Source organism: Nicotiana tabacum, chromosome 17, assembly GCF_000715075.1.
Source record: "Nicotiana tabacum cultivar K326 chromosome 17, ASM71507v2, whole genome shotgun sequence".
NCBI classification, from domain to species: Eukaryota; Viridiplantae; Streptophyta; class Magnoliopsida; order Solanales; family Solanaceae; genus Nicotiana; species Nicotiana tabacum.
In genome coordinates, this window is record NC_134096.1 from 125267516 (window position 1) to 125285976 (window position 18461).

The window sequence follows — 18461 nt, forward strand, 5'->3', positions numbered from 1 at the left end:
ACACAAGTTACACTCATAAGTTTTACTGAAATTTTGGGTCAAATGTAACTGCGATTTTCTCCCAATATACTTAGAGTTATGGGGTGTTCCACCCATAAAATTAAATATATATGAGTCTATTTTCCGACGCATTAAACCGTTTGTCAATACGACATTGGAGTAGAAAGATATGGGCATTTGTGCGATACTGCGCAAGCTGCTAGGTGACAAGTAGGTGTGTCACCTACTTGCTTAAATGAAAGCCCAAAAATGGGCCATTTCGGATCGTCCAAAGAGGCCTTTTAAGGGCCTATTTTCTTCATATATTAGACTTAAAATAGAGCATAATAACCAGACATAAGCTCTGCAAAGAATCCTCCCAAAAACTTTCCACAAACCCTAATTGATTTTCTCTCCCTTTCAAGTTCCAATTGGAGGTAAAACCTAGAGTTTGAAGAACCAAGATAAGAGCTGAGTTATCCAACAAATAAGGTGAGTTTACTTCTCTCTTTCATCCAATTTTTATTCTGTAAATTCATGGTAAGTCGTTCTATACTCGTAAGAACTCACGGGACGGTGATCGGAAGCCGTGAGTTCGAGTTATTCACTTGTAGCGGACTGTTTTGTGGACTGTTTTGTGTTGCTGTTGGGCTGCGTGTTTTACTACTATTTTGTGGAGTTTTGGAGGAGGAAGGGGGTTTATAAACACCATATAAATGTAGGGTGGTTGGCTGGTCGTTCGTCATAACATTTTCGGGTCGTTTGACACTACTACGGTGGTCGTTTTGTGTACGAAGAGATTGGGGTGTGTTGGGCTGTTTTGTAGTATTTGATGGTGTATATAGGGCTGGAAAATGATGTATATATGTTGTTATTTTTCTGTTCTTGTATTGTTGGTGTTATCTTGAATTTGGAGGAAGTAAGGATTATAGGGGAGATGCTGCCCGTTTTAATACAAAATAAGTTTGTCGTTCGTTGTGCGATAGTTGTACCTTTCGTAACTTAACGATAGTATTATTATTGTTCTTGTAGATTAAGGTACAAAGAGGTGAGTTCAACTTGGTGATTGGAAAGATTGTGATAAGGTATGTTAAGGCTAAGCCTTCCTTCATTTTGGCATGATCTCGTAGCTACATGTGTTAGTAATGAGACAAAAGAGAAGTTCATATTCATGAATTTATTCACACTATTCTAGTCTCATAAGTTACAATATTATTCCTTATCGAGATTCTATATTCAATTTAGTATTGTCTTCTTCCAGTCAAGAGAGCAACAAGCCTATATATACAGTATTACAGTATTTTCATTACCATCGAGCTATAATCGATGGGCAGGCCCCTATCGGGCAACCTCTGATCAGATGGAAAGTTATATACCGAGCCTACTGTGGCCGAGCGCCTATGAGCGAGCCCAGCATGGTCGAGATACATAGCCTAGTATGGCCGAGCGCCTATGAGTGAGCCTACTATGGCACAGCAGTTATATATACCGAGCCTTATAAGGCCGTACAATTATTTTACTTACTACATTGAAGGAGTTGAGTCAGTATCAGCAGGTAAGTATATCTCCAGATCATTTTTGACTCCCAGTTACTTCCAGTTATTATATTATCAGTTCAGTTTCGATTTTCAGTTATGTTATTGCCTTACATACTCGGTACATTATTTCGTACTGACGTCCCTTTTTCGAGGACGCTGCATTTCATGCATGCAGGTTCAGATAGACAGACGAGTAGATCTCCTCAGTAGGTGTTTCCCGAGTTCAGCCTGATCGGTAAGCTCCACGCCTTTCGGAGTTGCCAGGTCTAGAGTGTTGTGTACATCTTATGTATATCTGTATATATGTTATGGGTAGGTTGGGGCCCTGTTCCGATCATAGTACATCTATCAGTAGAGGCTTGTAGACATATCTTGTTGGTTAGTGCAGTATGTTGGGTTTGTAGGCCTGGTATGTATAATTTGGTGGTTTGTCAGCTGTAGTAGTTATGACGGCCTTTTCAGCCTAGCTTTATATTGATGTTTAGTTAGCGCTAGTTTCCATTCAGTTTTATATTTTGCTTCGCAAATTGTCTTGCAAGGTGGCCCCATGGCCAAAGTATGACATTATGTGTTCAGAGTCCCTTAGTTGCAATTTGGTACGCCAGGTTAGGTGAGGCACCGGGTGCTTGTCTCGCTCCTAGGTTCGGGGCGTGACATCTGCCGCAATGCGCGACCCCATCCAAACACTGGTCCATATTAAATACCTCAGCCATCATGCTCAAAATCAATAACGACATGCAATCTGACATCAAGTAATCAAAGTGCATTGCCATAATCATGGAGAAGAAAATGACACAATACTACACAAACCCGAAAGAAGATAACCAATGCGCAACCACTCATGCATCACCCAAATACCCATCTCACACAAATTCCGTTATAAGGCCCCAATAGAACTGCACCATGGGTGCATATAACCAATGAATCACAACCCTCGTAGCATAGAAGATTAACTCACCGAACATATCATAACACGAATAAGCTCAACAACAACTGAATGGCACATCCCTCAACAATAACAGTATGGAGCTAACGAATCCAACTCAGTGTAGAATATACATCTTAATTGGGCCTACCAATGGACCCCCAAATCAACTTCGGGCACCCACACATGGATAAATAACCATCTGAAGCCCACAATGACTGAATCATAACATATACTATCATCTAGCTAGCTTCGGCCATGACTTCACAGTCCATAACCATAAAACAATCTGCTCTTGAGAACTCCCAGTTTCCAAATCCATAGAATACACGAATCACCATATCTGATCCCAACTCCACCGCCAGAATGTCTAACACATCTCACACACACGATCATCCCACGAGGAATAGTTCTAAGATTCTTCCGTGCCACATAGCAAGATTTGAATATCAGGAGTCGATCAACTAGGAGAGTGTCGCAATCCAATGAAGTATCCATAAATCAAAACACATTGCCCCTTTTGAAATGTATACTCTCAGCAGGCCATACCGATTAGTAATATCATTTGCCTAGTCATCTGAAATTGTCCATGCTGCCGACGAATTTATGTCCTTCCCTTCAAAACTGAACTGTGACCTTGCACATGCAAATCTCAATCCCACACAATACACCGCGTCTACCATGCCATCCTGTGAAGAGTACAACAATCTCATATTCAACTCTGAGTCACAAGTAGAATACATACCCGATCAGTTAGAAACCTTCCATTTGATCTCATCCCACAAAAAATCCCAATACGCAACATATTCCTCATGCCGGTAGGAAATATACTCCTCGAACCGTCGTAAAAGCCATTAAGAACTCTTCAAAACCCATTTGCACACAACCAAGCTATCAGAACCGAATCTCTCTAACTCAACCCAGCCACGCAGGTCGCCAAAACCCAAGAGCATTGCCACGAAACACCTGTGGAGGCTAGCCACATCATAAGTACCGAAAGAACCTATCATATCTGTTATTGTGCTGATCCAACCTACTATCACGCTGTCCTATTTCTCCAAGTCCCTTCCAAATTGCCTTCAAATTGATACTTCTCCTTGCAGGAATACCACGATCCTTAACCAAAATTCATCACACAAGAGACCCTAGTATAAAACCACAATGCCCTAAGGCCCATAAGTCGCCGAATTCCCTTTTAAGTACCCCAAAAGCACCGCAACCGAGTCATCCACTCCGAAAGACCTTATATGAATTTAAAATTTTTCCTCTTCCCTTTTTTATACTAAAATGTGGAATCCATAGTCATACAGAATTACCGCAAGTCTCGACACCATCCAATGTAACTCTCAGTTTCTAGCCATATACACATCTTGAAAATTCGAAATCGCTACATATAAATCTAGAATCCATTAGAACCATTCTCGAGAGTCATCCGCCCTACTCAAATCTCAATTAAACCGACCAAACAGACCGAATGACCTGTGCCCCCATTAACACACCCATACCCAAGGGAGTAACCCACACTCCTTAGCAACCGGGAAAACTCCTACTCCATGTACACTATATCCTTCGCGAATAACCACTCAATTATTTTATGATTCCCATGATTTTCATATACTCCTAAAGTGCCATAACCCGTATCCAGAAAATTTCTTACTCGAGTCATTCTCAAACTCAACCTCTGCAAGTCATAACTAATACACAAGTATGCCTCAGACCAAAATTAAAATTTAACACATTAAAACACTTCATAATTCACAATATCTATACTTTATTACTACCATAATACTACAGTCGGAACCATTAAAATTCCTCTCAAGCTCATACAATGCCAACCATAAAAATACCTCAATCATTCGCTAAGCTCACATTCATTCTCTTATAGCTCAAGTCAACTTTCTCAACCAGATTCAAATTCAAATCCCAACACATACGCCCCGCTGGCAGGAAAAAAACTCTCTATTCACATTATAAGGAACACACCTACATAGATTACTCCGCATGGGATAACCTACCTGCTTAACCTTAAATTAGTATCTTGTTATACCCTATCGCAGTTACAATTAAAATGAAATCACTGAATCTTTCTGTGTCCAAACTCATTACCCAGACATGAGAATTTAATTTGTCCCAAAATTCAACAACGTGAAAGATCCTTCAAAACATTAATACTCGAGACTGTACATCACATCAAAATGAAGATCAAGCACCCAATGGCCTTGCCTTTACAGTTCAAAGAAATCCTTCTGGTCACATTCAAACAATCTGAACACGTCTTGCAGTCACATCATACTCACCACATAGTCATTCCACCGCTTATCAAGCCACAAATTCCACTCGTAGGGACATTACCGGACATATGAGACCAATTATACAACATACCGCTAAAGCTACCGAGCTTAAGCTGCGGTCTAACCATGGCCTCAAGTCCTCCTGACTGGCCCATCAACAAAACATATCATATACATCTCGAACCTCGTTTATAGAATCACAAGATGGCAATGCACAGCTGATACCGAGCGCTCACATACGTATATGAATACATGGAAAGAATTCAAATAGTTACGTTTCAAGCTGAATCAATGTCACACGATAAGGAAAGAAAGATGGGAAGTATATCCTAAATGTCCTATAGCCTCTCGAAGATAGGTATGGCCATCATCATACCGATCCGCAAGACTCTACTAGACACTTGCTCATGACTTGTAAAACTTATGAACTTAGAGCTCCGATTCAAAACTGTCACGACCAAAAATCCAATTAGTCATGATGGCACCTAACCTAACCCGCTAGGTAAGCCAGTTAACCACTACCTATTCCAATAACAATTAATAAAGCAATTAAGTAAAGAAACTATTTGAATCTTATACATTCCCCAAGAACTGCTAGTACAAATTATGAGCTTCTAAGAATAGAGTTTACAAAGCTGAAATGAAGTAAATACACCGTCTGTTTGAAAAGTACATAAATAGTGTTGATAGATCTAAGGCTACCACGAACAAGAGGCCGCTACCATCGGGACAAAGGTACATCTTCAAATCCAGCTCCCATCGAACACAACAACATCCACAGCCAACATCTGCACGCAAGGTGCAGAAGTGTAGTATGAGTACAACCGACCCCATGTACTGAATAAGTAACAAACCTAACCTTAGGTTGAAAGTAGTGACGAGCGAACAAAAAGGTTGGGTCCAACACCAATATTCCACGACAGTTGATAACAATATAGTACACGTAACAAAAGAGTATCTTAGAAATAAAAGGCTTAGTTCGTTCACAGTTCCAGAAAAATATGCATTTCTTTTCAAGTATCTCTGTGAAAATCCAAATCTTTTACGGAAAAAGCCAAAATACGAGTAAGTTGGAAAACTGTGATTTTTCCCAAAAATTCTTTCAAAAAAATAGTAAGATGTTTCATTTTCAGATAGCATGAGGAAAGTACTTCTCTGTGCCTACATGTCAAGATACGAGTAAAATCATAAATGTCCCCAAAACTGGGTAGAAGAAGGAAATGCACCTCTATGAATGTATCTCAAGTGCGCATGTCAAATGCAATGCATCTCAATGATGAGCTCATGTAGTCACACTCTTAGAGTAATCAATATCACTGTCTCGCATTCTCTCTCACTATGATCAGGACACTCAATCACTCAGCGTGATACCATACCCGTTACAGCGTGCAACCCGATCCATATTTATAGTCGACTGCGCTCACTGGGTGTGTGCAAACTCCGGAGGGGTTCCTTTCTTCATAAGTTATATATATCGTTGTGGCGTGCAGCCCGATCCCATAGAATGTAATCAATATATCGCTACGGCGTGCAGCCCGATCCCATAAAATGTAATCAATATAACATGTTGCGGCATGTAGCCCAATCCCAAAATAATATCACTCTCACTCAGGCCATCGACCTCACTCAGTCATCAATTTCTCCAGTCTCACTCACGGGCTCACAATGTCATGAAATTGGCCCGACAACATTGATATGATGTATCAATAAATAATAATTGAGACTGAGATATGGTATGAATGCATGAATATGACTGAGTATGAAATATCAATGAAATCATTGAGATGACAGTAAGAAAAGACCACCATGGGTCCAAACAATATTGGCATAATGCCTAAACATGATATCTAGCATGATTGACAACTTAACTACTTTATCACATGGTGAAAACACGAATATCAACAATGTAGGACCACTATGCAATGCCATGGAAATAAAAGAGTCTCAAGTCACATTGTGCATGCCCACACACCCATTACCTAGCATGTGCGTCACCTCATAACTAATCACATAACACGTATTTCAGGGTTTCATACCCTCAGCTCCAAGATTAGAAGAGTTACTTACCTCTAATAAGCCAATACCAATGCCGAGAAAGCCAAGCAATGCTCCAAAGATGCCATCCCGCACGTTTCGACCTCTGAACGACTCAAACTAACCAAACACAACTCAAATACATCAAACAATGCTAAAGGAACCAATCACGATCGAAAAAGATCAAATCTTGAATCAAAGCCCAAAATCGACCAAATGTCCAACTCGGGCCTGCACCTCGGAACCCGACAAAATTTACAAAATCCAACAACCCATTTAATTAAGTGTCCAATGATACAAGTTTCACTAAAATCCAACTCCAATTCGATGTTCAAAACCCAAAAATTCATATTATGAAACTTTAGGTCAAAACCCCCAATTGCTTCTATAAATTTCACAATTCGATTACCAAAAACGAAGTTAGATTCGTGATATAAAATCAAAAATGAGTAGAGGACATTTACCCCAGTCCACAAGATGAAAAATGCTTCAAGAATCACCTCAATCCGAGCTCCATAGCTCCCAAAATGAAGAAAGAACCAAAACCCTCGATAATATAGCTTATACCCAGCGATTCTGCATTTGCGGACAATTCGTCGCATCAACGACCACCGCTTTTGCGGAAAAAAATTGCATCTGCGAAAAATGGCCTTGCCTAGAAACCCCCGCACTTGCGGTATTATACTCTGCATCTGCGAAGACACTCGCACCTGCGCTTCCACTCGACGCACTTGTGCATCCACACCAGCGCCCTTTTCTTCGCTTTTGCGGGCCTCCTCATCCAGTTCTCATTTCGCATCTGCGACGCCTTTGTCCCTTCTGTGGCCATCGATACTGCGCAAAACCAAATGCAGGTGTGATAACAACAGAACCAACACCCTTTAGCAAAAATCCAAAAATGAAATGAAATGAACCGAACCTCATCCGAAACTCACCCGAGGCCCACGGGACCCCGTACGAACATGACAAACAGTTCCATAACACAATGCAGACCTAATCGAGGCCTCAAACCATACATAACAACATCAAAACGATGAATCACACCTCAAATCGAAATCTATGAACTTTGAACTTTGAAATTCAATAACTCGTGCCGAAACATAGCAAACCAATTCGGAATGACTTCAAATTTTGAACCAAAGTCCTAAATGACTTAACGGAGCTATTCCAATTTCTAAAATCGGATTCTAACCCCGATATCAAAAAGTCAACCCCCCGGTCAAACTTCTCAAAAATTCGACTTTCGCTATTTCAAGACTAATTCCACTACGGACCTCCAAATAATTTTTCGGACATGCTCCTAAGTCCAAAATTACCATACGGAGCTATTGGAAACATCAGAATTCAAATCCAAGGTCGTTTACACATAAGTCAACTTCCGGTCAACTTTTCCAACTTAAGTTTTCAAGATTGAAACTAAGTGCCTCATTTCTCTCTGAAATCCTTCTGGACCCGAGAACTAACTAACTCGGTAAGTCATAAAACAACTGTAAAGCATAAAGTGAGCAGTAAATGGGGAAACGGGGATGTAATACTCAAAATGACCGGCCGGGTCGTTACATCCCCCTCTTAAACAAACGTTTATGAATTGATATATAAAACTCATAAAATTGCAACGTATTTGTGATGACCCGATAGGTCATCTTATGTTTTAGAACCTAGTATTGTGCTTTGAAGCCTTAAATACCTCATTTTAACCTTTCTCGATTTGTGTGCGCAGTCCGGATATTTTTTCGGAATGCTTTTATATTAAACAACTGAGAAAATATGAAAAATTTGCCTTAAAATCCATTTGAGTCTTCGGTCAATGTATTGAGAAAACAGACCCGGATTCGTGTTTTGACGATCTCGGTGGGTCCGTATCATGATTTGGGACTTGGACATATGCCCGAAATTGAATTCGGAAGTCCCTAGCCTGAGTTATCGAAAATTTGAAAGTTTGAAAGCTTAATGACTTCGAAAGTATGACCAATGTTTGACTTTATTGATATCGGGTCCGTATTTTAGTTTTGGAACCCGGTATAGGTCCAATACTATATTTATGACTTATCTGTCAAATTTGGTGAGAAACGGAGTTGGTTTGACATGATTCGGATGTCCCATTGTAAAATTAGAAGTTCATGAGTTTTCTTGAAAATTTCCTATCATTTGATTCTAAATTCGTAGTTCTTGGTGTTATTTTGGAAATTTGATCACGCGAGCAAGTTCGTATGATATTTTTATACTTGTGTGCACAATTGGATTTGAGCCCCGAGGGCTCGGGTGAGTTTTAGATAGGCTACAAAGTGGATTTTGATTTAGAACATTGCTGGTGTGCTTCAGTTTTTGGTGGAGGCGTCATACCTCGCAATTGCGAGGTCAGGCTTCGCATTTGCGACCTCTGATGGGTTCGCATTTGCGAGCAACTCATCACAATTGCAAAGAGTAACTGGGGCAGCTGAATTTCGCATTTGCGAACAAAACTTCACATTTACGAAATGGGATAGGGCGGTTCAGTAATCGTAATTGCTATCAAATGGTCGCATTTACAGAATGGCCATTGATCGCAATTGTGAAACAACCATCGCAATTGCAAAAATAGCAGAAAACTCTCGATAATATGGCTTCTGCCCAGCGATTCTGCATTTGCGGACTATTCATCGCATCTGCGACCACCGCTATTGCGGAAAAACATCGTATCTGCGAAAAATGGCATTGCCCAGCAACCCCCGCACCTGCGGTACTAAACTCTGCATTTGCGAAGACACTCGCACCTGCACTTCCACTCGACGCACCTGCGCCCTTTTCTTTGGTTCTGTGGGCCTCCTCATCTAGTTCTCATCTCGCATCTGCGACGCCTTTGACCCTTCTGCGGCCATCGATACAACGCAAAACTAGATGCATGTGCGATCACACCAGAACCAACATCATTCACCAAAAATCCAAAAATGAAATGAAATGATATGAACCTCATTCGAAACTCATCCAAGGCCCACGGGACCCCGTACGAACGTGACAAAAATTTCCATAACAAAATATAGACCTACTCGAGGCCTCAAACCACACATAACAACATCAAAACGGCGAATCACACCTCAAATCAAAATCTATGAATTTTGAACTTTCAAATTAAATAACTCGTGCCGAAACATAGCAAACCAATTCGGAATAACTTCAAATTTTGAACCAAAGTCCTAAATGACTTAACGGAGCTATTCCAATTTTCAGAATCAGATACCGACCCCGATATCAAAAAGTCAACCCCGCGGTCAAACTTCCCAAAAATTCAACTTTCGCTTTTTCAAGACTAATTCCACTACGGACCTCTAATCAATTTTTTGGACATGCTCCTAAGTCCAAAATTACCATACAGAGCTATTGGAAATATCAGAATTGAAATCCGAGGTCGTTTACACATAAGTCAATACCCGGTCAACTTTTTCAACTTAAGTTTTCAATTATGAAACTAAGTGCCTCATTTCTCTTTGAAATCCTTATGGACCCGAACCAAATACCCTAGTAAGTCATACAACAACTGTAAAACATAAAGTGAGCAGTAAATGGGGGAACAGGGCTGTAATACTCGAAATGATCGGCCAGGTCGTTACAAAAACCAAAAAAAACACCAGTATAATAGAATGGAGCTTTATGAATTGATATATAAAACTCATAAAATTCCAACGTATTTGTGATGACCCGATAGGTCATCTTATGTTTTAGAACCTAGTTTTGTGCTTTGAAGCCTTAAATACATCATTTTAGCCTTCCTCGATTTGTGTGCGCAGTCCGGGTGTTTTTCGGAAAGCTTTTATATTAAACAAATGAGAAAATATAAAAATTTTGCCTTAAAATCCATTTGGGTCTTCGGTCAATGGTTTGAGCAAATAGACCCGGATTCATGTTTTGACGGTCTCGGTGGGTCCATATCATGATTTGGGACTTGGGCGTATGCCCGGAATCGAATTCGGAAGTCCCTAGCCCGAGTTATCAAACTTTGTTGAAATTTGAAAGTTTGAAAGCTTAATGGCTTTGAAAGTTTGACTAATGTTTGACTTTATTGATATCTGGTCCCTATTTTGGTTTTGGAACCCGGTATGGGTCCAATACTAATTTTATGACTTGTCTGTCAAATTTGGTGAGAAACGGAGTTGGCTTGACGTGATTCGGACGTCCGATTGTGAAATTAGAAGTTCATGAGTTTTCTTGAAAAGTTCCTTTCATTTGATGCTAAATTCGTAGTTCTAGGTGTTATTTTGGCAATTTGATCACGCGAGCAAGTTCAAATAATGTTTTTATACTTGTGTGCACAGTTGGATTTAAGTCCCGAGGGCTCGCGTGAGTTTCAGATAGGCTACAAAGTGGATTTTGATTTAGAAAAAATGTACATTCTCGTTCATTATTGCTACTTGCGTATTTCCTACTTTGTCATTACTATTATCGGCATTTCTACCATCCGGTTGGTACTGTCGTATGCATATTTGGCAAGGATGAGATAAATGTACGAAGGGTATTTCCATGCAGTTGACTTGATATCAGAGTATATTCCTCATGTTATGAAAGTTATGGGGTGACTATTGTGGTTCATTGGTTTCGCTCTAAAGAAACAATTGGTCGAGATATTGGAAACAGTTGAATTGTGATCTCTTCTAGTACTATGCTATTGTTTTGTACATTCGTTTCGTGTACTCTATCATGTTATACTGTAGTATAGTTCTATTTCTATATTTCTATACAGATTCTTATTAGTAAGCATCTTCTTACTAAAAAGCCTCGTCACTACTTCGATGAGGTTAGACAAAATACTTGCTGGGTACATTGTAACGACCCAGCCGGTCGTTTTGAGCATTTGCACTTCGCTCGGTAGTTTATGGACATGAGTAACTCCGCATGATGCATATTTATGTGAATCCCCGGTTTTGATTTTCAGGTTATTCGGAATCGAATTGGAAGAATGGATTTCATTGTTGAAGCTTTAAATTGGAAGAATTGACCAACTTTGACTTTTTGTGAATTTGAACCCGAAACGGAGTTTCGATGGTTTAGTTACCTCTGTTGGGTTATTTTGGACTTAACAACTTGTCTGGATTGTGATTTAGAGGTCGGTAGTAGAATTTGGCTTGAAATGGCAAAAATTAGAATTTTGAAAAGTTTGACCGGGAGTGGACTTTTTGATATCGGGGTCGGATTTAGATTCCAGAAAGGGGAGTAGGTCCGTAATATGAGATGTGACGTGTGTGCAAAATTTGAGGTCAATCGGACGTAATTTGATAGGTTTCGACATCGGTTTTGGAAGTTGAAGTTTCAAAGTTCATAGATTTCGATTGAGGTGTGATTCGTGTTTTTCAATGTTGTTGGAGGAGATTTGAAGATTCAAAGAAGTTCGTATAATGTTATAAGACTTGTTGGTATGTTTGGTTGGGGTCCCGGGGGCCTCGGGTTGATTTCGTGTAGTTAGTGGACTTGGAATTTTATTTGAGAAGTTGCCGAATCTTAGAGCTACTGGTGTGACAGCACCTGCAGAGGAGGGACCGCAGATGCGATGCCGCAGATGCAGCAGGTTGAGCGCAGGTGCGGAAAGGGTGGAGACCAGCAGGGGTCGCAGGTGCGACGGCTTCTCCGCACCCGCGATATCGCAAATGCGGACCATTGGTCGCAGGAGCGAAAGCAGCCGGAGTTAGTCATTTTCACATGTGTACCAAGATTATCGCACCAGCGGATGCGCAGGTGCAGAAAAATGCCTGGGTAGTTTTAAAAATGAGGGTTTACGAGATTTTTCGCATTTTGGTCATTTTGGAGCTCGGATTAGGTGACTTTGTAGAAGAAATTTTCCACACAATTGGGGTAAGTATTCTCTACTCATTTTTGATCTTATATCACGAATCTACCTTCGTTTTTGGTAATTGGATTGTGAATTTTAAAGAGGAAATTGGGGGTTTTGGCCTAAAGTTTCATAATATGAATTTTTGAGTTTTGAACATCGAATTGGAGTCGGATTTGAGTGAAACAAGTATGCTTGGACTCGTAATTGAATGGGTTGTTGAATTTTGTAATTTTTTTCGGGTTCTCGAGGTGCGGGCCCAGGTTGGGAATTGGGCCAATTTTGGGCTTTTGATTCAAGATTTGATCTTATCGATCAGGATTGGTTCCTTTAACATTATTTGATGTATTTGAGTTGTTTTTGGTTAGTTTCCAGCCGTTTAGAGGTCGAACGCGCGTGATGGCATCATTGGAGCATCGCTTTGCTTGCTCGGCATTGGTATTGGCTTGTTCGAGGTAAGTAACTCTTCTAATCTTGGAGCTGAGGGTATGAAACCCCGAAATACGTGCTATGTGATTAGTGTTGAGGTGACACACATGCTAGGTGACGGGCGTGTGGGCATGCACCATATGAATTGAGACTCTGTTGTTTTCATAGCTCTGTATAGTGGTCCTACTTTGTTGATATCCGTGTTTTCACCATGTGATAAATTAGTTAAGTTGGCAATCGTGATAGATATCACGCTTAGGCATTATGCCATATTGTTTGGACCCATAGTGGTAGTTTCTTACTGTCATCTCACTGATTTCATTGATATTTCGTACTCAATCATATTCATGCACTCATATCATATCTGAGTCTCAGTTATTTATTGATACATCATATCATTATTGTCGGGCTAGTTTCATGACATTGTGAGCCCGTGAGTGAGACTGGAGAGAGTGATGACTGAGTGAGTCCGGGGGCGTGGTTGTGAGGATGTTGATATTATAGCACGTGAGTTGTCCGTGTGATTCCAGATATTGATATTAGATCACGTGAGTTAGCTGTGTAGCACTTGAGTTATCCGTATAGCACGTGAGTTATCCGTGCGATTCCAAATATTGATATTATGGCACGTGAGTTATCCGTGTAGCACATGAGTTGTCCGTGTAGATTATAGCGCTTGTGCTGAAAGGATCCCCTCCGGCGTCTGCACACCCCCAGTAAGAGCATTCAACTATATATGTGAATCGGGTTGCACGCCGCAACAGGTATTGTACAGCGCTGAGTGATTGAGTGTGCTAAGCATAGTGAGAGAGAATGCGAGACAGTGAGATTGAGTACTCTGAGAGTGTGAGTACATGAGCTCATAATCGAGATGCATTACATTTGACATGCGTATTTGAGATACGTGCATAGAGGTGCAATTCCTTCTACTACCCGATTTTGGGAACATTTATGATTTTTACGTGTATCTTGACATGTAGGCATAGAGAAGTACTTTCCTCATGCTATCTGACAATGAAACATCTTACTATTTGTTGAAGGGAGTTTTGGGAAAACTCACAGTTTTAAAACTTACTCGTATTTTGGCTTTTTCGGTAAAAGATTTGGATTTTCACTGATATACTTTAAAAGAAATGCCTATTTTTCTGGAACTGTGAATGGACTGAGCCTATTGTAACCGACCTTTATGTTAGCCTGTCACTACGTTAAACCTAAGGTTGGGTTTGTTACTTATTGAGTACATGAGGTTGGTTGTACTCATACTGCACTTCTGGACCTTGCGTGCAGATGTTGGCTGCTAATATTGTTGTGTTTGATGGGAGCTAGATCTGAAGATGTAGTTGCGTCCCAGATGTAGCTGCTTCTTGTTCGTGGTAGCCTTTGATCTATAACAAGATTCCGTTTATGTACTTTTCAAACAGACAATGTATTTATTCATTTCAGCTTTGTAAATTCTATTCTTAGAAGCTCATGATTTGTACTACCAGTTCTTGGGGAATTTGTAAGATTCAGATAAATTCTTTTAATTAATTGTCTCACTAATATTATTGAAATTGAATAGTTATTAGTTGGCTTACCTAGTGGGTTGGGTTAGGTGTCATCACGACTAATGGATTTTGGGTTGTGATAGATTGGTATCAGAGCTCTAGGTTCTCTACAAGTCATGAGCAAGTGTCTAGTAGAGTCTTGCGGATCGGTATGATGACGTCTACACCTATCCTCGAGAGGCTACGGGACATTTAGAATATACTTCCCATCTTTCTTTCCTTATCGTGAGGCATTGATTCAGCTTGAAGCGTAACTCTTTGAATTCCTCCCACGCATTTGTATGCGCATGTGAGTGCTCGATATCGGTTGTGCACCAACAACTTATGATTCTATGAACGAGGTCCGAGATGTGTATTCTGTATTTTGGTGAAGGGCAAGTCTATAGGACTTGAGGCCAAAGTTAGACCGTAGCTTGAGCTCGGTAGCTTCAGTGGTAACTTGTATAATTGGACTCATATGTCCGGTAATGTCCCTACGAGTGGAATTTGTGGCTCGATGAGCGGTGGAATGACTATGTGGTGAGTGTGATGTGACTGCGAGATGTGTTCAGATTGTTTGAATGTGACGAGAAGGATTTCTTTGAAATGTAAAGGAAAGGCCATTAGGTGCTTGATTTTCGTTTTGATGTGATGTATAGTCTTGAGTATTAATGTTTTGAAGGATCTTCCACGTTGTTAAATTTTGGGGCAAATTAAATTCTCATGTCTAGTTAATAAGTTGGACTAAGAAAGATTAAGTGATTTCATAGTAATTGTAACTGCGAAATGGTATAACAAGATACTAATCTATGGTTAAGCAGGTGGGTTATCCCCTGCAGAGTAATCTACGTAGGTGTGTTCCTTATGATGTGAGTAAAGAGTTTCTTTTCTGCCGACGGGGCGTATGTGTTGGTATTTGAATTTGAATCTGGTTGAGAAAGGTGACCTGGGTGTTAAAAGAATGAATGCGAGCTTAGCGGATGATTGAGGTATTTTTATGGCTGGCGTTGTATGAGCTTGCGAAAAAACAATTTGTTGTTTAGGCTGTAATATTATGGCTGTAATTAAGTATGGGTATTGTGATTATGGAGTGTTTAAATTCATGGCTTTGGGCCAAGTGGAGGAGCCTGCCATTGACAATTTGATTTTATGGTTATGTGTTAAATTTTAATTTTAGTCTGAGGCATACTTGAGGATTAGTTATGACTTGCAGAGGGTGAGTTCGAGAATGACTCGAATAAAGAAATTTCTGGATGCGGGTTATGGAGCTTTAGGAGTACATGAAAATCATGGGAATCATAAAATAATTGAGTGGTTATTCGCGAAGGAGGTAGTGTACACAGAGTATGAATTTGATCGGTGGTATTAAGGCAGTGTTACTTCTTTAGGTGTTGTTATGCTAATGGGGCACATGTCGTTTAGTCCGTCTGGTCGGTTTAATTGAGATTTTAGTAGAGTGGATGACTCTCGAGAATGGTTATAATTTATTCAAGATTTATATGTAACGAATTAGAATTTTCAAGATTTGTATATGGCTAGAAATTGAGAGTTGCATTGGATGGTGTCGAGACTCGCGGTAATTATGTATGACTATGAATTCTACATCTTAGTATAAGAAAAGGGAAGTGGGGCAATTTTAAATTCACATAAGGTCTTTCGGAGTGGATGTCTCGGTTGTGGTGCTTTTGGGTACATAAAAAGGGAATCCAGCAGTTTATGGGTCTTAGGGCGTTGTGGTTTTTATACTAGGGTCTCTTGTGTGGTGAATTTTGGTTAAGGATCATGACGTTCCAGCAAGGAGAAGTATAAATTTGAAGGCAATTTGAAAGGGACTTGGAGAAATAGGACAGCGTGGTAGTAGGTTAGATCAGCATAGTAACGGGTATAATCGGTTCTCTGGGTACTTGTGATGTGGCTAGTCACCACAGGTGTTTCGTGGTAATGCTCTTGGGTTTTAGCGACCTGCGTGGCTGGGTTGAGTTAGAGAGATTCGGTTCTGATAGCTTGGTGTGTGCAAATGGGTTTCGAAGAGTTTTCAATTGTTTTTACCACAGTTTGAGGAGTATATTTCCTACCGACGTGAGGAATATGTTGTGTATTGGGGTTTTCTCCGGGATGAGATCAAATGGAAGGTATCTGACTGATCGGGTATGTATTCTACTTGTGACTCAGAGTTGATTATGAGATTCTTGTACTCTTCACAGGATGGCATGGTAGACGCGGTGTATTGTGTGGGATTGAGATTTGCATATGCAAGGTCAGAGTTCAGTTTTGAAGGGAAGGACATAAATTCGTAGGCAGCATGGACGGTTTCAAATGACTAGGTAAATGATATTATTAATCGGTATGAATTGATAAGAGTATACATTTCAGAAGGGGCAATGTGTTTTGATTTATGGATACTTCATTGGTATAGCGACACTCTTCTGGTTGATCACCTGCTGATATTCAAATTTTGATATGTGGCACGGAAGAATTTTAGAAGTATTCCTCGTGGGATGGTCGTGTATGAGAGATGTGTTAGATATTAGGGCGGTGGAGTTGGGATCAGATATGGAGATTCGTGTGTTCTATGGATGTAGGGACTAGGAGTTCTCAGGAGCAGATTGTTTCATGGGTGTGGATTGTGAAAATGAGGCCAAAGATAGTCAGAGAATGATAGTATGTGTTATGATTCAGTCATTGTGGGCTTTCGAAGGGTTATTTATCTATTTGTTGGTAACCATAGTTGATTTGGGCGTCCATTGGTAGGCCCAATTAGGATGTGTATTCTACACCGAGCCGGATTGGTTGGCTCCATACTGCTATTATTGAGGGATGTGTCATTCAATTGTTGTTGAGGTTATTCGTGTTCTGAAATGATCTGTGAGTTACTCTTCTATGCTACAAGGTGTTTTGATTCATTTGTTATAAGCACACCTGGTGCGGTTCTAGTTGGGCTTTACAGCGGAACTTGAGCGAGATGAGTAATTGGGCATTGCATGGTTGATGGCGTATGTGTTATGTTCTTTCGGGTTTTGTGGGGCATTGTGTCATTTGCTTCTCCATGGTTATGGTAATGCACCTTGAGTACTTGATGTTGAATTACGCGTCGTTACTGATTTTGGAGCATGGTGGCTGAGGTATTTCTTATGGTTCAGTGTTTGGATGGGGTCGCGCATTGCGATAGAGTTATGTTGAGATATGATCCTTTTGTGTTATATTCATGTGTTATGGTTCTACGGTATGTGATAGGGTTCTTAGCATTGCGTTGGGGTGGTACCCGTCGAGCTTGCGGGACGGTTCTCTTGTTTGAGTCATTTTTCGTGATTGAGTACATTTGGAATGTTGCTTATTGGTGCATAGATTGCACGGGTTGTGGCTTTAGATAGGATTGGTGTGGCATGTCGGTAGAGTAGTTGGTATTTGATAAGATGAAGTAGTCGGATCTAGGATGGGTGCTATTATATTTGATTGTGGTATAATTGGAAGGATAATATCGAGAGTCGGCTTATAAATTGTTATGGTTATTGTCGGAGGAGAGGGAGCTCCACGACTTGTTGATCTAATGAATGGTTATAAGTTTTGCATGTTTCTTTCATCATTGGCAGTGTACGAAGGTTTTAGAATAGAGTCTTGTTTGATATGAGGTTTATTACCGGCATTGGGTTGTATTGAACAACTACTGTGATTAGAAATCATTGCTTCGAGCATTTGAGCTATGTGGTGTTTGAGTTTTGAGTATTTGAGTTATGGTTATGGCTTTTGGTACAACTTGTTCAAACTTATACAGTATATAGGTTACGGGATTCAGATCTTATAAGAAATTTCGGAAGTTGGAAATTGGATTCTAAGGCTTGTGGGCTAGGTTGAATTAAGAATTTTTAGTTATGTGGTGTTATCAGACCTATATGGGATAGGGTGACATGGGGTCACCCCAGGGTACGTGCATGGTAAGATGGA